Source organism: Mastomys coucha, unplaced genomic scaffold (genome assembly GCF_008632895.1).
Source record: "Mastomys coucha isolate ucsf_1 unplaced genomic scaffold, UCSF_Mcou_1 pScaffold17, whole genome shotgun sequence".
NCBI lineage: Eukaryota > Metazoa > Chordata > Mammalia > Rodentia > Muridae > Mastomys > Mastomys coucha.
Window position 1 is genome coordinate 19528644 of NW_022196899.1, and position 21796 is coordinate 19550439.

The 21796-nt window shown below is 38.8% G+C and overlaps 1 protein-coding gene across 11 annotated transcripts in view; it reads right to left on the reverse strand.

The window, feature by feature from the left end:
- Positions 1-21796, reverse strand: part of Nlgn1 (neuroligin 1) — a 901140-nt gene that overhangs the window by 715697 nt on the left and 163647 nt on the right. For 4 of the 11 annotated variants that reach the window (XM_031376460.1, XM_031376458.1, XM_031376454.1 and 1 more), the window contains exon 1: positions 2348-3099. The exons of 3 other annotated variants lie outside the window; for them this stretch is intronic. The gene's annotated coding sequence lies outside the window, so the exon portion shown is untranslated. Of the gene's footprint in view, positions 1-2347; positions 3100-21796 lie in introns of those variants that run through there. 4 more of the 11 variants (XM_031376461.1, XM_031376459.1, XM_031376455.1 and 1 more) reach the window with 1 other exon arrangement.

Here is a 21796-nt window from a genome sequence, read left to right on the forward strand (position 1 = left end):
TGTCGACATGGACTTACCTCATACAAGGCTTATCAGAACTTTGTGTAGAGATTTACTGTGGAAATATCATCAACCCTCCAAACAGATTATACAAAGAGAAGGTCAAAGCTGCCCCTTTTCTTTGTCACCCCCCAAAAAGAGTATAATGAAGCCTTAGACAATATCAGCCGCTCTTGACAGAAAAGTATTTCCTAGCTCTGTAGAGGTGTGTCAACTCACTCTCCCTTGTCATCAGTCTGAGACTCTCAATCACCACTACTTTATTGATTTTGGAATATGCGAATTAATCTTTAAAAGGACTCCCAACTTATATTTTGTATTTCTAATTGCCTTTATGTCAATAATTGCATTCTCAGTTAGCCTAAAGAGAGAAATATAACCCACCTATTATTCAACATGCTTTATAGATTTTTGTATTATCAGTTAATATTATTTATGTTATTATTTGGATGTATGATATTCCTGGACTCTGTGACTAGGAGTGGTGGCTGGAATGAACCACACACAGAGGATCCATTCTTTGCCATGCAAAGCACACAAACCACGTGACAGAGAAGCATGGAAAAGAGGCAGAGGCAGCTTTATGAATATCTGCAGAAAACGAAAGTGCTTGTAGAAAGTCTTCCTTGGAGGCTACCATCTTAGAAAGGTTTAACCCAAGCCCACAGAGACAAGAAGCAGCCAAGATTCCACTTTAAAATTCCTAGGACACAAAAGTTTTCAACTTGGCAATTGCATCTTTCAAATACACATTTCACATACTAGCTTCTGAATTCAGTTAAAACAAACAAACAAACAAACAAACAAACAACAACAACAAAAAAAACGCATGGGCAAATCCAGGGGGAAAGTTTGGCAAGGCTCGACTTGTCATAGCCAGAATGCTAACTGAAGTATTTGAAGTTTGTGTAAGTAAGTGTGGGAGGGGATGGGCTCAGGCGCCATTGCCATTGGAGACTTGTCTCTCTGTTGAGTCTTCTTAACATTGAAACTATAAAGGTGTCTGCACACACTTCATAATGGATCAGCACAAAGCCTGGGAAAATGTCTCATGCTTGCTTTGGGAGGCTAGAGTAAGACCAGATGCAGCATTTTATATCGTGACAATTGCCTTTCTTCATTTTATTTCAGTGCATTTGAGCAGTTGCTACTTTAAAAACAAATGCTGGGCCTTAAACAGAAAAGGCCAACTTAGAGAGCCTGAAATGCCAAGGGATGTGAGGGAGCTTCCTCAGTCTAAGCCATCCGCAGACACTTCTATACAATTCATAAATACTTATATCTTATTATGTAAATATAATTGTGCTGGAGCTATGTGGATTTCAAACTTCAATGAGTACAATGTCCTTTTCGGGTTCCACCGCAACTTTTACTTCCCTAAGTCAATTAATATTCATGCATTTGAGAGATTAATTTTAATTACCGTTGGTACCATCGATTTCCTTCTGCGAGCACAGAAGAGTTTTTTTTTTCCTTAGAGCTACAAAATTTCTTTAACTGAAAGAAAAAAAAATATATATATATTTTAAGCTAAATTCAGTTGCAGGAAAATCGCTAGAAACGCAAACACTCCCAGCTCCCTGGGAAAGAAAAGCTATGGAGTCAGGAGCAGAGCGAAGCTGACTAAAATCCCAACGGTGGCTGGATGCCCGGTACACTCAGCCTGGGCCCTGGGTGGAAATACCGCAAAGAGTCTCATCTAACTCAAGAAAGTTAAGTCCGACTGAATTATGCAAAGTCCTAAGAGGCAGTCACAAGTTAACCTGTGTGGCAAACCCCTACTTCTTTCTCCTGGATCCGATGCAGCGACTGTAACCCTTTAGTCCCTGACTGGAAGAAGGAGGTGGTGGGGAAGGGCAGAGAGAAACAGAGGGTGGGAACCTCGGAGCTTATGAATAAGGCCATCCTCTTGCTGACTGCATCCCCAGCGAAATTCCCCCAAGAAGCTTAGACAGCCTGGGAAACTGGGCCGAGGCAGCACAATGAAGACCGGAGCTCTCCCCCAACCCCCAAGCAGGATTTTTCTAAAGCACTGGCTGCCTCCTCTCCTTAAAGTATCTCTAAGAGAAAAATCGCCGGGTCCAAGAGGGATCTCCTCGCTGAGAGATTTTTTCCAAAGCAAAGTTGAGAGGCAGAAGGCTGCTTGCCTTCCCCCCACTGACGCCGCCACAAAACCCAGGTTTTGAAGCTCGGTGCGAGCGGAGAGGTCGCGATGCCTGGGAGATGAGCGAGGTGGGCTCCCAGCCTGCTCGCCCCATTTCTCCGGCGGGCGCCGCGTCCGCAAGCCCTTCCGCACAGTGATACCCAAACCCGCAGCCCTCTCCCGAGGAAAGAGGCGCAAACTTACCCCTCAGGAAGACACGTCCACCGAAGGAGCCCCCTCATCGTCCCCCAGTCCTCTTTCCATTATTCAAGGAGACAGTTTCACCAGCACTTCCCCCGTCAAATTCAAGCCGAAACGGTCAAAGTATTTACCAGTTTGCAGATGCTTTCTTTTCAACCTCTGGAACTGGGTAATTCTTGTTTCAGAATTCAAGATGCTTCCTTTATTTATTTATTTATATATTTTTTTTCTTTAAGCAGCCGCAACCCCAGATCCACCTCCCCCTCCCTCGTTATTCACCCACGGACACTTCCTAAACGTGTGGATTGATGCTTTTTTTCTCTCCAGATGCTGCCACGATCCAGAATCCTGGAGAACCAAAGCCGCATCCGTGTAATTCCTACCATCAGGCAAGAAATACAAACGATCAAACAACGTTACTTCTTTGAGCTGCGATCAGATAATCCTACTAATCCAATAGATTTATCTCGATTGGAAATTGACCTCAAAAATGAATTCCCAGTGCTGGCGTCCAGTAGAACGATTCCGTAGCCCTATCCGGGTTACCGAAGGGCTGTGGTTTCTTTCTTTTCTTTCCTTTTCTTCCTTCCTTCCTCCCTTTTTAAAAAATCTTTTTGGATTCTGGGTGCACTGCTCTCAAAAGGAAAAAAAAAAAGAAAGAAAGAGAGGAAGAAAAGAAAAAAATACCGAGGACCCTGGTTTTCCCCTAATACAGGTTTCTACTCCAAATCGGTGCAGAATGAAAAATGATACAAAGGTACCCCTAGTGGCTCGAGGCGATATTGCAGGGAATTCACTTTTTTCCTCCATCCCCTCTTCACCTTTTCCACTCCTTCCTGGTCTCCAGGCATCTAGGAATAACTTGCTGTTATAGTCACCAGGGGGCTGAACCCCAATTACTACTAGTAAAATGAAGCTGCCTAAACAGGTAGGATGGCTTTTGCCTTTTATTGGAAAACTGAAGGTCTGTGTTTCTGACTCTTCAGCATTTAAAGTTTTCCCCCCAATAACATTTAAGAGCTAATATGTCAACTTAGGGAACCACTGTGATTTCAAAGAAATATATTTGTTCTCTAGCCACCTGTAGTTAGTAGTAAGCGCACACTCGCGAGCGCGCGCGCGCGCGCGCACACACACACACACACACACACACTCACTCAACACAAAAGTCCTGTTCTTCCTGAAATGTATTGTTTTCTGAAAACCATTTAATCTTTTGTTTCCTTTGAATAAATATATTAAAGGATATGAATTATCTAGATAATATTTTATCATTTGGGATTTTAAGATATCTTCAACTAAAGCTATTTTTAATCTGTGTGTGTATGCGTGAAGGAAGTTGCACCGTGCAAACACACACGCCATAACCTATGCACGAAGACAGAGTCTTAACTTTCTGGAGTCTGCTCGGCTCCCTCTATTTCTTGGACCCTGGGGACCTAAATCACATCTTTGGGTTTGATGTCAAGCCGGATTTTTACCCACTGAGCTACCCTGCCAGCTCTCATTTTGGAATGAGATTTATTTGGATTATGTGTGTGTGTGTGTGTGTGTGTTTACCATTTTACTCATAGATGCGTATGGGTGCATGTGCCTATGCGTATGCTCCCTGTGTGTGCGGATGCCTATGCAGGGCAGAAGAAGTGGCTGGATTCCCTAGAGCAGGAGCGACAGGCTTTTGTGAGCCATCCAGCAAGCATACTAAAACTTAGGTTATCTATAAAAGCAGTAAGCACCCTCACTGTGAAGCCATTTCTCCAATGCTTTCTGTCTGTTCAGAAAAGGAGGCACAATGTGGCTGAGCGCAGGGAAAGGGCCACACCCGACCATCATAACCCGGGTCTCCATGATGCGTTCTTGAAACCTTTAGAGTTCAGTGGCCTCTGCATCAGCACCAGGGGTTCTGAGAGGCGCCAAAGAAAGGGATCGGTGCTGTGGATTTCAGGCCACTTTTGCAAAGCAGTATTTCGCATAGTCTCACAAACAGTGTCTATCAATAAGCCAGCAATCTTTTTAAAATGAAGATTCTAGGTCTTTAGGACTGAGAGTCTCCAATTTTAACAAGCCCTCTGAGAACACTTTGATTATCAAGGGCCTGGTAAAAATACAGAAGTTGCATTCTCTTTCATGCTGATGGGTTCCGTAGCTGCAAAAACTGGAAAATTTTTCCTAACTGACTAAATAATTAAGCCTTTAAGTGTGTGAACTGTTAAAGAGGCAGGAGACATTTCTTCTACCACTAGCTTTGCTGTTAATTGGCTATGTGACTTTGAGCAATAACTTTGCCTATGGTTAATTTATCTATTGAAATTCAAACTAAATCAACAAACGTATACGCTCCTAGATGGAAGATTCAATATTGTAAATTAATCCATAATACAAATAAAATTATTATTAAAAGTACCACTACAGTTTATTCACAGAACTTGAAAAAGTTAGTTCTGAAATATGTATGCAAAGGCAAAGGGTAAAAAGAAAACTGCTTAAAAGAGTAAAAATTAAAACCAAAGGAGCAAAATTCATGGAGTTTCCATTTGAACTATTAAGTTTTAATCCAGAATGGCTACAGTTAAGGTTTAGTCATAGAAACTAGTTCAGAGGAATAGATAAGAAATCTCAGAAATCTTTGCACACATTTATGAAAACTGGATAAATACCAGGTGCCATTAGAAAATAATAAAGGCATTAAATTATTCAGACACTGCCTCATGCATATGAAAAAAATAGATTTCTAACTTCTTATCATACCTGAGTTTCTATTTAGGATAGCATAAGGGAGAAAAATAAATAAATGAGCCAGAAGGTACTTATATATTTCTCATCCGTGTATTTTAAACAATAAAGAAAAAATATACCAGGCAGACAAAAGATTCGCTTGACAGAGGAGAGGTCACATGGTCCAATAAGCATCAAGTGCTTACCAGGAAGGCACTCAGTCACCTTTAGTCTTCAGAGAAATTCACAGCACAATGCTAAGATCACACACTCCACAGCCACAAAATTGACTAAAATCACAAATCTAGTAGCCCCGTATAATGCTGAAGATGTGAAGAAGCTATGGGGAATAGAATGGGTAAAGGTTCAGAGAGTTCAGAAAGCTCCTAAAAACGTCTCTGGATAAACTCACAGCCTACAAAATTATCTTCCCTTTCTTACAAATAGTCATTGCAGAATTGCTTAAAAAAAAAAAAACTCAAAGTAGAAAGTCTAACTACTTCTGAGTCAATAGAATATTAGCAGGCTATAACAGAAGTGTAACAGAGATAAATGAAAGACTCTTAGATACTTGAGTTGTCATGGATAAATCTCAAAAATATTACATAGACAACAATATTGGCTATTGCCTAAGATGTCTAATGGATATTAATTACTAAATCTATATATTAAATATAATGATTCTAGAGAGATGACTTATTGGTTATGATCATTTACTGCTCTTTCAAAGAAATTGGGTTCGATTCTCAAAACACACATGACAGCTCACAGACATCAGTAATTTCAGAGATCTGGTGCCTTTTTCTGGACTTCATTGATACTAGCCACACATATGGAGTATATACATACATGCAGATAAACACTCAAACTCATACATATAAGAAATAAATATGAATGAGTCTTGAAGGTATGTAAAAATAGTGGGTCTATTAATTTGGGGAACATGAGTATGTAGCCCCAGTTTATTACCTGAGTAAGAGAATAAGCAAAATTCAGTGCCAAGATTTCCTCTGGGAAGGACTGAGTTAATGAATTTTCACCAGCATCCTGAATATCATCACCTGAATCCATAGTACTTAATTTCCCATGCTGTATCTTGAACTACTCTTTCATATAAACTAATTCTATACTGGAAATATTTCATTAATATAAAATACTTAGACTAGATACTTTCTGTGAACCCTTACAGAATTATATATTTTTTTAATTATAAGTTAAAACTTTCAGAGGGAAATAGCTTGATGACTTTTGAGTTCAAGTTAAGAAAATCATTTTCATTTAGTGAAAAAAAAAAGGCATAAAACATAAGTCAATGTAGAAATTTTAAAAATGTAAAAACTCAGATTTTTTTAACTGAAAAATAGATTCTTTCATACAATTCTTCTAAATACACCCTAACCACATTTTCCCCTCTCTCTGTCCTCCGAGTTCTCCTTGACCTGCCCTCTACCCCAGATCCACTCCCGCTACACTGATTCCTCTTCAGAAAAGAGAAGAAACAACGTTAAAAACCACAGCACAGGATACAATAAGACAAGATGAAAGTCCTCATATCCAGGCTCCATAAGGCATCCAAATACACGGCAAAAGAATCCGAGATAAGCCTGCTCCCGTTGTTAGAACTCCCACAAAACCACTGTGCTAACAGCTATAACACATACAAAGAAGACCTGGTACGAACCCAGCAGGTCCGTGTGTGTTTACTCCTTGAGTCTCTGTGAGCCCCTATGCGAAATGCTTAGTTATGCTTAATTAGGTGGGCCATATTCTCCTTATGTCCTCCAACACCCTGACTCCTATAATCTTTCCTCTCCCACTTCCAGGGTTCCCTGAACTCACAGGGGAGGGATCTCATGGAGACCTCAAATTTAGCCCTACCTACCTCTCCTCTTCTCCCCCCCCCCCCCCCCCCCCAACAAAAATGTCTGGCTGTGGTTCTCACTGGCTCCAATCTACTGCCAGAGGAACTAGAGGTATCCTATCTGATGATGACTAGACAAGATATTGCTCTGTGAATATAGAAGAGTATCACTAGGGATTGTTTTATATATTTTAATTAATTAATTATTTTTATTTGGTCAGTTGTTTAGTTCTATCCTTGGTCTCTGGACTATCCAATCTCCAGTTTCTGGCCATCCCCAGGCAGTACGGGGCATGAGCTCCTTCTGCTGGTGTGAACCTCTAATTAAAACATTGGTTGACTGCTCTCGCAAGTTCTGTGCCACCATTGCCCCAGCACATCTTGCAGGCAGGACAGATGGTAGGAGTGTGGCTGGGTTGGTGTTCAGGTTTCTCTCTCTGTAGCTTGCAAAGTACCTTCTTGTGCTAGAGACTAGAATGTATGAGTGAAAGGCCTCCTGAAGGCACCGGCTGAATCTCTCTGTGATCAATGAGCTGGATGGATGTTGGTATTGACAATGGGGCCCTGCCATCAGTTTCCAGAGAACAACCTTCTGTCCTAGCATCAGCCTGGGTTGTTTAGGTATCTCCATAGAACCTCCTCAATGGACAACTCAACAGAATGTAACCCAGTCCCACCCCTAGAAGCCTTGCTGGCTACAAAACATGGCCAGTGAAGACTCCTTATCTTTTGTTACTAGGAGTACTGAAAAAAAATTCCACTGCACTGTGTTTCCTGTGTGCCCCACCTCCAATGCCCCTGAATCACAGTTGTCTCTTCCTCCCCATGCTTTGCACACTGATCCCTCCTGCTCCTACCCCTACCGACCCCCAGTCCACCCGAAGAATCTATTCTATTTCCCTGTCCTAGGGAGATCCATACACCCCCTCCCCTGAGCCCTCATTTTCACCTATCCTCTTTGAGTCTGCGCTTTGTAGCTTGATTATCATTTACTTAACAATCAATAACACTTATAAGCAAATACACACAATATTTGTATTTCTGGGTCTGGGTTAGCTCACTCAGGATGACTTTCTAGTTTTACCCATTTACCTGAAAATTTCAAAATGTCATATTTTTTAAACAACAAAGTAATCCTTTACTGTGAGACTGTGCTACATTTTTCTGAGTCCATTCTTCAGTTGAGGGAAATCTAGTCTGATAACAGATTCTGGCTATTATGAGTAAAGCCATAATGAACGTTGTTGAGTAAACGTCCTTGAAGTAAGATGGAGCATCCTTTGGTTACATGCCCAAGAGCAGTATATCAGGGTCTTGAGATAGACTGATTCCAAGTTTTTTTGAGGGAACTCAATATTGATTTTTATAGTGGATGTACAAGTTTGCACTCACACCAGCAATGAAGGAGTTCACCTTGCTCCACTTCCTTGCCAGCATGAGCTGTCATTTATATTATTGACCTTAGCCATTCTGACAGGTATAAGATAACATCTCAAAGTAGTTTTTATTTGCATTTCCCTGATGTCTAAGGATGTTGAACATTTCTTTAAGTGTTTCTCAGCCATTTGATATTCCTCTGATGAGAATTCTCTGTTTGGATCTGTACCCAATTTCTTAATTTGGATTATTTCATGTTTTACTACTTAGTTTCTTGAGGTATTTATAAATTTTGGATATTAGACCTCTACCAGATGTGGATTGGTGAAACTTGTTTCTAATTCTGTAGGTTGCCTCTTGTCCTAATTGACAGTGTTCTTTGCCTTACAGAAGATTTTCAGTTTCATGAGGACCCACTTATTAATTGTTGATCTTAGTTTCTGTGCTATAGTTGTTCTATTAAGAAAGTTGTCTCCTGTGCCAATGTATTCAAGGCAGTTCCTCACATTCCCTTCTATCAGGCTCAGTGTATCTGATTTTATGTTGATGTTTTTGATCTTCTTGTACTTGAGTGTTGTACAGGGTATAAATGTGGATTTATTTGTATTCTTCTATGAGGGATGCAGTTTGATGTACTATTTGTTAAAAATGCTTTCTTTCTTCCAGTGCATATTTCTGCCTTCTTTATCAAAAGTCAGGCATTCCTAGGAGTTTGTGTGAATTTATGTTCGGATCTTCAAATCAACTCTACTGACCAAGTTGTCTGTTGCTACTGTACAGTTTTTATGACTGTGGCTCTGTAGTATAGCTGGAAATCAGGGATGGTGATACCTCCAACAGAGAACTCAGAATCTTATAAATGCTCTCTATGGAGAAATTTTCAAATCACACAGTTTTACGTTTCTAGGAAGTAGAAATTGATTCAGAGTTGTTTCTACAATGAATAATAGAATTTTCAGATAGCGAGAAAAATTCACCATCGAAATCAGGTGGAAATGTGGTTAAAATGGAGAAGCAGATGAAGCAGGTAACACATAACTAGACTGTTCTTTCATTTTCCTTTGATCTCATAAACACTATTAGGGCCTCTGAAATGGTGGAGGGATGATCAATGAATCACGCTGTGTCTCACCACTTAAGGAGAAACTACCAGAACCAGAGAAACCACAAACAAAACTACAACATAAAAATTTCTACCAGAACATTTCAAATATATACATGAATTCAAACTGAATATTTGTCAATATGACAAAAAAAGAAATGAAAATTTCATTTCAAAGACTCTTGGCATTCTATGCTCCCCACCCAAAGAGAAGACACTAAATATTAGACAACATTGATAAAACTAGTTTTTCAGGTATGACAAGCAACACGTGATGCATACCCTCTATTCAGGATGGGCTGGAGAAAGATGTTTTAGTTAATTTGGAAGCAATCAACTTCCACCATTCAGTCTTTCTTGGAAATAACTAAAACATTTTTGGGATGATTAAACAGTGAATGAGGTGACAATTTAATATCAACAGGACAGGCAGGGAGGAGGAAGGACATGAAGTGTTTATAAAATCTGAAGAGGCTGACATAGTTTTTGAGCAACAGCTTATCAAAACCTTCTTGTATTTGGGAAGTAACCCTAATAATGTCCCAAGAGCAGTCGCTTTGAAAAGTCTGACACTACAAATCCTAAGTAGGACTTGAACATTGAATTCTTGAATGTAAATAGATACTTGAACTATTCTTAGCAACACTATGTCATCCATGCCAAACAAGTGTTAGATATTGGTATTGAACTGAAGGCTTAGCCTGTGACAGAAAATGAGAGAAGGAAAAGTGGGAGGAAGCTACCGAGCAAAGAAAAGAAGGCTAACAAAGAACAGTGCTCATAACTGTGGGTCTCCAAGAAGCAGACAGAAATGCACTTGATTTAGTATCCATTATGAAATAAATGTTTAGTGAATGAATGAGTTCATAGATCAAACAAGGATGCCAATTGCTATATAAAAATAATTAATATCTGTATTGGGGAGACTGCTAATCTCTTCAGAAAGCGAAAGTAATAGAGGAGAAAAGCAAAGAATGAGGATGATTTCTAGTGGGGAAGACAAGACAAAACGAGGCGACCTGAGAGCCGTGACAACTCAAATTGGACTGTGCCACTAAAATGTCAGTCATGGGAAAACCTGGGGTAAGATGACACATCCCACTTCCATGTCTGTACCTAACAAAAGAGTCATTGCTGATTGATTAGTGCCAAATAGATCATGCGAAGAAATGAACAGCAAGGTGTTACTAAAAAAGAGATGACATCATTCTGCTGTTGTTTTTAAGATGAAGGAGCTATGCTGAAAAGGATCAAAATGGCTGTTTTTGCAAATTAGTGTCAACGACAGTTAGTTTTGAAATTTTTTCATACAATATAATTTGACCCTATTCTTTCTCCCCTCCCTTCAAATCCTGAGAGATCCTCAACAATTTAGGATCAGGTCAGATGGCTTAAGCTCTAGCCAGTACCAAGTGTATTGGGCTAGTGTCCTCACTGTAAGAAAGGTAAATAGCACCTCCAAGGAAAGCCCAGTTTCTGAAGTAGTCTAGAGGGGAGACATTCCACTGTCTTTCTTTAAAATTCCTCTGTTGTACACTACTACTACATGGTTGAGACTTGAATCTAAAGGCACGGCACTCAGGAATTATAAAAGGTATAAAATAAAAAAAAAGTCAGTGCAACATTATAACTGCAGCAGACATGGCTGCTTACAGCCTGTCTGCGGTGCACAGTACATGATCCTGCTTAATTAGAAAAGACTACTTTAAACACTTGACTGATGTGGAATATTTAAGGTAAGCACTAAGAGAACACACCTGCTTAGATGCTAAATATACCAGATGCGTCTTTGAGTTTCACCATTCAAGACAGCTAATGCAAACCGAGGCGTATTGACGAAGCCTAGATATTTTAGGATGAGATCACTACATCAAGGTTGTTTAAGAGGGCAAGGGGTGTGTGTGTGTGTGTGTGTGTGTGTGTGTGTTGTTGTTGTTGTTGTTGTTGTTGTTGTTGTTGTTGTTGCTGCTGCTGCTGCTGCTGTTTTCTGAGGCAGTGTCTCATCCTGTAGCCCAGGTGCTTGACTCAAATGCACAGCAATGATCCACTGTGAACTTTCCTTTCCTGGATGAAACATATTTTTAAAGTGCTCTGAAGTTGGGAAAAGCTGGAAATCTATCTTGATCTGTCTACACAAGTTTAATAATCTTTTTGACCAATTTGAAAATGTTACAAGTGTTGGTGCCACTGTGCTACTAATTAAGGCTCTATTATGTTGTCCTTAGAAAGATTTATAATTTAAATATTAATAATTTATGTATATGTGATAGTGTTGTGTGATAGCCCTTACTTTTAAACATATAGATATTCATCTTTAAAGATTTTTGCTGATAATAACTGAATTTAATGTTATCTCTTTGTGGGATAATTCATTGTTTTTAATGTTTGTTTTTATATGCTATTCATGAAATAGAATAATGTTTGCACTGAATCTTGGATCATGGTCTGTAATTATATGTGCATACAAGTGTGTATCTGTTTACATGTGAATAAACATGCATGAGAATCTAAGAGTAAAGTCCCAGGACTCAACCTTCAGGAATGCCATCTACCTTATTTTGAGACAGGGTCTATCACAGACCTTGAATTCCCCAAGTAGTGCTAGATAATGACCCTCAGGTTGCAAGCATGCTCTCTCTCTCTCTCTCTCTCTCTCTCTCTCTCTCTCTCTCTCTCTCTCTCTCTTAATGCGCATTCTGAGTAAATACAAATACCTTACCCACTGAGCCATCTCATGAAAGACCAAAGTCATTGTTTCAAAATCTAGAATAAGTTAAATTATAGAAAACCAGCTTAAGTATAACCTTCGAATGGCATCCTACCACATAACACCCATTAGGGTGTTCACAAAATATTAATAAATTTATGTTTCTCATATTAGCAGAAAATCTTTAAATTTTTACCTATGAAAAGTCCTGTGAGAATTCATTTCTGTATTAAGCTGGTAGTGAACATTAAGATACATCTCAGATGAATACTGTCTCTCACAGACAAGGAATGCACAGTCTTCCTCCACTGCATAGAATTCTATGCTAATTTAAAAACAGCACTACTGTAGATCCTCACTCCTATTCAATGTGTGATCTAATAAGCATCATCTATCTGTCTTGAAATATTTGGAAATTCTGCAATTTCCAAATATATGTCTAAAAATACAAGTCTAAAAAAGGACAGCTAATGAGCAGATCTCCACTTCTTGATTCTGTTATCTTTGAATCTCTGCCTGTCTTCAAATATACAATTACAAGTTAAGTAATAATTTTTTAACTTTTTGTGACAGATTGCAGAGTATCAGACATTTTCAAAGAAATAGATTTTTGTGAAAACCTTTTCAGTTTGAGCGTAATAGTAGTCTTTTGCCTACATATGAATAAAATAGTATCTAACAGCTGGGAAACAAACAAATAAAATAATGTCATGAAGTAGAATTGCAAAAGCATGTGACATTCAACGCAGACAAAGCTCAGCCCTTGAACTTTCCATCCTAAAGTTTATGCTCTTTAGACTAAATAGTCTCTTTTTGATTTTTTTTTTCCCCAAAACCATTTCCAAAGCATCCTCTAGGGCTCCTGTGTTTTTATGCTGACGCTGTCATCTGAGCGCCTTGTTTCTGAATTGTCCTTAAAGGAATGGGCAAGAGAAAGAGGGAAACAGTACGTCTTCAAAATATTTGCTTGTGTGTATTATGCAAAAACGTCATATCAACAGAGTTCCAGGATTTCTTATAAATTAGCAATTTTGACAGAATATAAAATGGATAATTACGTGTTACTAAGAAGTCTTTTTGCTTTACGATGGTGTGAAAGAACCACTCCTGGCTTATTGCTCTTTCACACTCCACTTCTTCATCATTCCTACGTCTAGAGACCACAGGAAGACAGGTCAGAGTATTAACCCATCCCCCTCAAAGCCCACACACGTCATAAAACACTCACAGTGTGTTTCAGTGGCAGCTCAATGAGGAGGAGCTGTGAGGTGCTTCTGAATACTCCACAGGTTTACATTTACTATATAGGGAAAGGGAAGAACGGAAATGGCCAAAATAAGGCTAATATGAGATCATGGGTATCAATAAATGAGAAGTTTTTGTGCCACATTGCTTCAGACTTTCGCCTTTTTCTTTGTCTCTTGCTATTAACAAGCTAGTTGAATTATTAACATATTTGACATAACTAAACTTTAAATCGTAAACAAGCAAATATAAATATGAGTAATATGAAACTTGTAACCACTCATGCACCACTCTGAATGCCTGGATTTGAACCTCTTGGTGAATGTCAGTCTGCACAGCAAAGACCTTTGTGGATAGGATTTAAGGAGGGGTCTTAAAAGACTAGAAGAAGCAACTCAGTTATCTAGCTGAGTCCCGTATAATCACAGATGTGTATTAGGGGAACATAGACAGATCAAAGCTAGGATGAATACCAGAACTGACAGAAACGAGAGAGACTTCCATGTGTCTCCTGTTCCTTGAGGTGATCCAGAAAGAGTCATTTTGGGACAATCTGAGGATTCTTTGAAAGGAATATGCCTTGACCAGCCTGTTCCAGGCTTCTGTTTCCCAAACTGTAAGAGAATAAACCTGCCTTGTTTTTAAGTCATTACATTTGTGACCATTTGTTTTCAGCCAGGAAACTAACTCACTTAATTAAAATATTTAAATTGTTGTTGAAATACAGGGCTGGAAGATTGTAAGGTCCTTAAGAGTACTGATTATTTTTTGAGAGGACCTGGGTACCATTCTCGGAACCTTCCTGGAGACACACAACCATCTGTAACTCCAGTCTCAAGAGATCTGATACCTTCCACTGCCACCAGTCACAGTAGTACTACAGAGACACGCATTCAGTCAAAGCACCCATAAACAAACATATTGTGGATGGCCCTGGTGCTGCTTGTATTTTGAAGTCAATTCTGCTTTCTCAGGAGGGGTTGTCTGGAACGCAGGTTGTTGGTGTAATCAGTACTTCCTACAAAAGTCTCATATGAGCCTCAGGTTTAACTGTAATTTTTCCAGAACACTAGTTTTTTTTTTTTTTGTGAGACCAAAACAAAACAAAACAAAAAGTGTTAAGTCAAATAAAATGTAATGATATATTTCACTTTTGCAAATATATCTATTTTAACTTGTTTTCAGACTCAAATAATATTAATGCTTTGAAACATTTGCCACAATATATACATATGTATATATATAATGTAATTTTTTATGATATCTTTATTGGGACTAATTCCATTTTAAGAACTGAAATAGTCACTTAGAGCAGGACTGTACAGGATAGTGTAGCTTGAATGGTAAGAAACAAGTTAAAATATCTTATGCATTATTGAACAGGTATTGGACTACAGAATAAAAATAATAAAGGACATCTAGAGAAATCAGAATGACCACACTGGCAATTCTCTGATAACTTGGTCTTTGAAATTATGTTCTTAAAGAAATAGAGAAGTAAAGTACAAAGAACATAAGAGAAACATTACTTAGAGACACTGAATTGGCTGATGTTTATAAAAGATGCCGATGAAAATAAGACTTTCGCTGGTATTTTCTGAACAAAAAAGATAGTCAAGTAGCTAAGGATAGAATAAAAATAACATTGCCTAGGGCCAACTAGAGAATATGAACAAATGACCAAGAGAAAAGGAAAACTATTAAACTCTACCTTGCAATTTCTCCAAGAGAAGAGTGATGTTGGAGCCAGAAATGAACAGGGCTGCAAGAAAATGATGATAAAGCCGGGAGGGGATTTAAATTAGTTTCGAGATTCCAGGTCTAAGTCTGTTAACCTAATTGAGTCCACTAAAAAGACCTTGAGATGGGTTCTGGGAACTAATATCAATCATCTGTAAGGTACTGTGGGAAAAAGTCCTGGATATTCATGCTGGCTCTGGCTTTCACACAGGATTCTAGAGTCTAAAGTTTACTAATCTTGACATTCACTGAGCTTCTGGAACTGCTTCTCACAGGTGTTCAGAGTAAATAGCAAGTCAGGAAAAACACTGAGAAATCTGGGAGTGGGAGATCAAATATTGCATCTACGTTCTTTCCCGCACAGTACAAACCCTTTGTAAAAAGCCACTTGGCTCCCACTTTTCCTGTGGACAGGGCTGATGCGGCTAGATGGGCTCAGCAGACCCGGGCCATGCATTGTGAACACAAGTCTCCTCTTGGGTCCAGTGAAAGCCCTTTACATCCTCTCCTATTTCCATTTCTGAGGGACTAAAGTTTCTGAAGGAATTTAGTTTAAGAGTGAGTACTTCAATTAAGCTAAAGAGCATAACATAAACAAGAGATGCTGGCAAGAACCATCCTAGATTCCAGAATTCATGTGAGATTGTTTGAATCATCATTTGTTTTAGAAAATGTTATTTTCTGTGACCCTTCTCAGTCAACTTAGAGTACGGCTTCTCTCAAGTTCTCTAAAGAGCTAGTTTATCCCTGTTCTCAACTGCAGTAGAACGATCAGCATCTCCTTACATTTAGCTTAATCTGTGATACAAATTGATTTAATTAAGCAACCACATTTTGTTATAAAAATATTTCTTATGATAATCTTTAATCAAATTACAAGAATCTCACATTATAGAGTACATCTAATAAAAGCTTCAAATTAACGAAATTTAAAATAATTAAACCTCAATCTTAATTTCAGCTCACACATTTCAAATGAGTTTTTATGTTATCATATTGAGATTGTTCTGTCTTGCTTGACTCCTAATACTGGCACATTAGAATATGTCCGTCCCTTCTCTTTCCAAATATATCAAAAGATAAAGCAGGAAACAAATGAAATGGACAAGAGTGATATTAAAAACAACATAGAAACTAATGAGTTTCAAGGATAATCTGCCCCACTTTTGTTCTTAATCCCTGTCCTTCTGTCCTCCTACGCTTCACTGTTTCAATCTATATGTGATATGATTATATTATATGTTATTATGTACCAAGTAGGCTAAATTCAAGGATCTGAGACCACATTATCTACCGAAAAGCCTAAAATATTTGCACACATATTTGCACTATCAACTGACCTGAAAAGACGCAAACACTAGTGAAAACAAAAATAACATCAATTCTTTGGTTGAATGCACACTCTATACTAATATTATATTTAAATTATTGGTATTACTATTTATGCATATTTGTATATTTAAGCTATAACATGTAAAAAAAATCTTTCAAGCATGAGAAGTATATAATTTTTCCAACTTGCTAAGTCAGAAGATTGAACCTGACTGGTAATATTCCTTAACTTGCTGCCGATAAGCGCAGATCAATCTAAGTGGATTTAGTGCCAGTCACCTGTACTTACTTTGGAGAACCTGTAGTTATGATAATGGGTGCTGGTAGAATGGTCGTATGGTCAGGAGTTGACACAATTGAAATGAACAGTTCAGATGACTACTAAACCAAGATCGCCACCCACTGGTGCCAATGCCTTTTTGAAAAACATAAAGAACATCGGGGCATGGTTTAGATCTAGGCATCCCATGTCTCATAAGATTTCTGCTGCTTTCTCTGGAAATAGCAGAAGGTGGGATGTCCTTTGGCAGGAACAAACAGCTATTCCATCCATTGATGTGTCTGGGCTGTACAAGGAAAGGGCAAATGGTGAGCATGTCTCTTAGAAACAAAATTCTCTTGGGATGAATTAGCCTATAAATGAATCCACCAAGATTCATTTGAGGGAAGACTCTTAGTTCCCAATAGGAGAAGTTTTCACTTCATTACCTGGGAATGAGACTTGAAATCATACAGAGGACCAACATACAGAGGGTAGATGGGTGTGTGTCTTGTAGAACAAGGCAACAAAGGAGTCTCACTCAGGTATGGGAAGCAATCACATAAGATCTGACACCATGATTCTGTACACAGAGTTGCGAGTGACTAGGAATTGTGAGCACAGACTTGTGTTGGTTCCTGTTTGTGTGTCATTCCAGCCTGCTTGCTGGCTTGCCACCTTTCACATATGACTCTCTCCAATCTCTCCTTCACTGATAGCAAACGACTTTTAATATTACAAGTCTGGCTAAATCTTGTTTTTGTTTATTCCTGGAAGTGGTGATCCAACTAAAATCAGATTTTCTGGAATTAGGACCAGGTTATCAGTATGCTCCAAAGATATCCAAAAGACTCTTATCTGTATCTGAATAAACAACACAGTCCTAGAAGATGTAATTTAGACTCTGTTCGATGGTAAAAGTGGTTTTTGGACATGGTCATGCCATCAGAGAGAAGAACAAACAGATTTTTATCTCATTGACTCGGGTGACAATCAGATTATGTCTTCTGAGTGTTCATATCTCAGAGGAAAAACATATTGTCTTTTTGTCCAGTATGGAAATGGTCATGATGCCCAAGAAATGTTTCTTTTTCTTTCATTCTCATTACCCAACTTAACTTAAGAAATATCTTATAACTGATTACATGTCATTGAGAATGGTTAGCAAGAGAAAGAGTATTTTCATAAATCTTCTATTAAAATACCATGATAGGCCAGCATGGTGGTACGGGCCTATACTCTCAGTTATTCAAGAAGCTAAGCCAGGAAGTTCTCACATTCAATGCCGGACTGTGCAACTTAGTAAGATCATGCCTCAAATTCAAAAATAAAGGAATGGCTAGGAATATAGTTCTGTGCACATGTTTAGCATGTGTGAGGCCCTGGGTTTAAGCTATGTGCCACAAAATGAAAAGAGTAAAATAATGATGCTAACAATGGACTAGTCTTCTAAACCAGCTCTCTAGTGTTTTCTTGAACAGAGGCAGAGTCTATCTAATCCAACACCTTTCTCCAGACCAAAGGGAAATGCTTGTGTTCAGGCTGCCACCAGGCCTAGAAAATAACCAATAATGTTCAATTTTAAATATGCCAGACCCATTTTGACAAACCTGTAGAAAACTGACAATTATAGAGACTTTTGTTTCATTTGAGAGTTGGGAAATTTGAGTTAAGAAATAGGTTAGGCTCTCTGGCTTGACTCTCCCTCTCCCTCTCCCTCCACCTCTCCCTCTCCCTCCACCTCTCCCTCTCCCTCTCCCTCTCCCTCCACCTCTCCCTCTCCCTCCACCTCTCCCTCTCCCTCTCCCTCTCCCTCCACCTCTCCCTCTCCCTCCACCTCTCCCTCTCCCTCTGCCTCTCCCTCTCCCTCCCCCTCTCCCTACACCTCCACATCTACCTCTCTCTCTCTCTTGACCTCATCCTCTCTCTTACCCTTGCCCTCTCTGAACCTCTCTCTCCATGTGTTCTTGGCTGGCATCATCACTTCTTTCTCTCCTCTCTTTCTGCTTTAGTATCTTCCTTAGAAACAACAAATAACTTGTAAAAATCCATTATGAAGCTCACTGAGAACTTCATTATAATTGAATTTTACTTCACTGCTTTTTTTTAACATTTAATTTTTTACATGGTTTAATTATGTTAGTTTAGTTTAGGAAAAACAAATTTTTAAGGCGAGAAGGGCAAAAAGAAAAAAAACATTTGTCTCCTTTTAGAACTCTAAAACTTTTAGAACATAGGGAAATATGCCTTATTGAATAACAAGATGCTCTGGCCAGTCTTTTTTAGAGTTTTCCTTAAATTGGTATGAGATACAGGGAAACCCTAGGTAACTTAATTTTGAAACTTTTAAAATATATATTATGACGTTTGAGTTTTTTTTTTAAGTAATCCCATGAAACTGTAGCAGACAATTTGGATAACAGAAGAACTACTTACTAAATATGGAGAAAATCGGGGCACAAGAATTTTGTCTGCGTAGCTTCTCTATCCCAAGGAGTGGCATCTTAGCACTCACTGCACTGTTGTCTAAGAACCACTCCCTCTTTGAACAAAGGAAAAAAATCAATGACTAGATCCATCTTAAGGGGTCACAAGCTCTCAGACTTCACCATCCTTTTTTTTTCTCTGTACTTAATCTACTCTTTCTACCTATGATGTCACCTAGACCTTCTGGCTGTTATAGCCTCAGGTCCTGCCTCCCAGGGGTCACCTGTTCTCCTTCCCAGCTCTATGGCTTCCGGCTTTAAGAGATTCCCTACCCACAAGAATCTACATGCAGCACTGGATCTTTTAGATGCCCTTCCTGAAGGATTTGCCCTTTCCGCAGTTGCCAATCTGTCTAGAAAGCTTCCTTCGTGGGTATTTTCCCTCCCAGCGACACAGCTTTCAGCTTACCTTCAGTTATATCAAATCCTACCTTGCTATGTGAAGATACATAGGGTAGCATTTATTGTACGCCTACACTCATTAGTGTTCCTCTCTCAGACGAGGTCAAGGACGAGTTAATTAGCCCTTATGCTATAGTTGGTCACACACGGGTACTACTACTAACCCCACTAAGGGGAGAGCTTCACCTATGTTTTCTACCTTTTTGAACATGCTTAGTCATCTCAGTAAATACTGAAGAAATGCAAGAATAACTGAATAAGTGCTACTTAAAAGTATCGCTTTATTATGTAAATGTAGCACAAGGTAGTGTACCTCCAGGAAAATGGGTCTCAGTTGGATCCCCTGCATCTATTACATGATGTCTGCCACACTCAGAAGCAACTAATGCTTGGCTCTAAAGACATTCGTTGTGAAAAGGACAATGTCATTCAAGGTATCAACATTAAACTGCCATACATAACACAATTTATTTTCACAAGTTTATACAGAAAACAAGAATTAGTGAACATTTGGGAAAAAAAACCAATAGCATCTTTAAAAGAGTAGATAAATAAAGAGGAAAAATTTTATCTTGCTTTGGAGACAAAAATGTAAAGAAAAAGTATGAAATCAAAATTTAATTTATTATATTTAAGGTGACCGAGAAACTACTATTTTAAAAAGTAAACAGAGGTTTCCTCAAAAATAGATGTGTAGGAGAATGGAATTCATTATAGAATTTGAATACTGAAACAAAAGTGATTCATAGAAACCTGAGTTACCAAGTCCACATAGCCCATGAACACCTAGTAGTTCATAAAATGAAGAATTAGCAAATAATAAACTAGAGAGACATTCATATGAGGTAACACTTCCAGGCTTTCCCTTAGCTTCTTTAATTCTGTTGTTTTTAAGAAAAACAATGTAATATTTTAAATATTATATTCAATAAACCTATATAAATAGTATAATAAACCCCTTGATAGCTTATCTAATCCCTAGAGGTCTGCCATAAACACATATAGATATGATGAACATTAAATAGACTCAGTAGGTTATACCTATACACATTATATATACACATATACATGCATATACACACACATATAAGTATATATTACATAATTAAAGAAGTAAAAATAAGTATATAAGGTGATAAATGTGCTAATTAACTTGAGTTTTCCATTCTACAATGTATATTTATTTCAAAGTTCCCTATAAATGTTTACAATTTATTTATTTTATATGAATTAAAAATGTAATAAAATGTAATAAGACAAGTGTTGTGATCATCCATGTACTAACTCAAGCTATTTCTTTGCAGTTTAATTCAGCTGTAGAGATCTGATGCTCAAGAACAGATTCTGCTCTTAATAATGAGTCCTTGTTCCTCCTAGATGTTTACTTTGCTAAGCCCCACTCAACAACTTACTATTTTTTCTACAATATGATCCAAGGGATCATTTAAAGAGGAAAATGCATGTATATAATAAGATATAACTCAAAAGTACTGAAACCAACTGGGAATAGCAGGATCCAGGGACACAGGAACCCTGCCTAATCAGTGGCATGGGTTCATTCTGGACTGGGCTGGAGCCCTGAACAGACCTTGGTCAGGAAATATGCAGCTAGTCCTGCAACATCCAGAGGAAGCTCCACTTCCAGCTGCTCTAACACACCCAGGATCATAGGATCAGAGGTGCGGAGGACACAACATCTATCCCAACATGACCTAGAGTAACTGGGACCAGTGGGATCCAGGGATGCAGGAACCAGTGGCATGGGTTCCATCCTGTCTGGGCCAGTGCCCTGAGCAGACCTTGGACCCAAATTCTGCAGCAAAAACTACAACACCCAGAGGAAGCTTCACTCCCAGGTATTCTAACACACCCAGGGTCCCAGGATCCCAGGAGATTGGTCACACCAGGATTTTAGGGTCCCAGAGGCAGCTTTACTCCCAGGAGCTCTGACACACACAGAGTGTCAGGATCACAGGATCCTGGACTCACAGGATCACAGAGAAAGCTGGATTCTGAGGAATTCTAACACAATCAGGATTACAGAAAGGGCAGGCTCCAGTCAGTATAGCAGGGGTGGTAGCACTAAAGATATCCAGATGGCTGGAGGTAAGAATTAGAACACAAGCAACAGAAACCAAGGTTACTTGGCATCATCAGAACACAGTTCTTCCATCACAGCAAGTCCTGGATACCCCAAGACACAGGAAAAGCAAGACTCTAATTAAA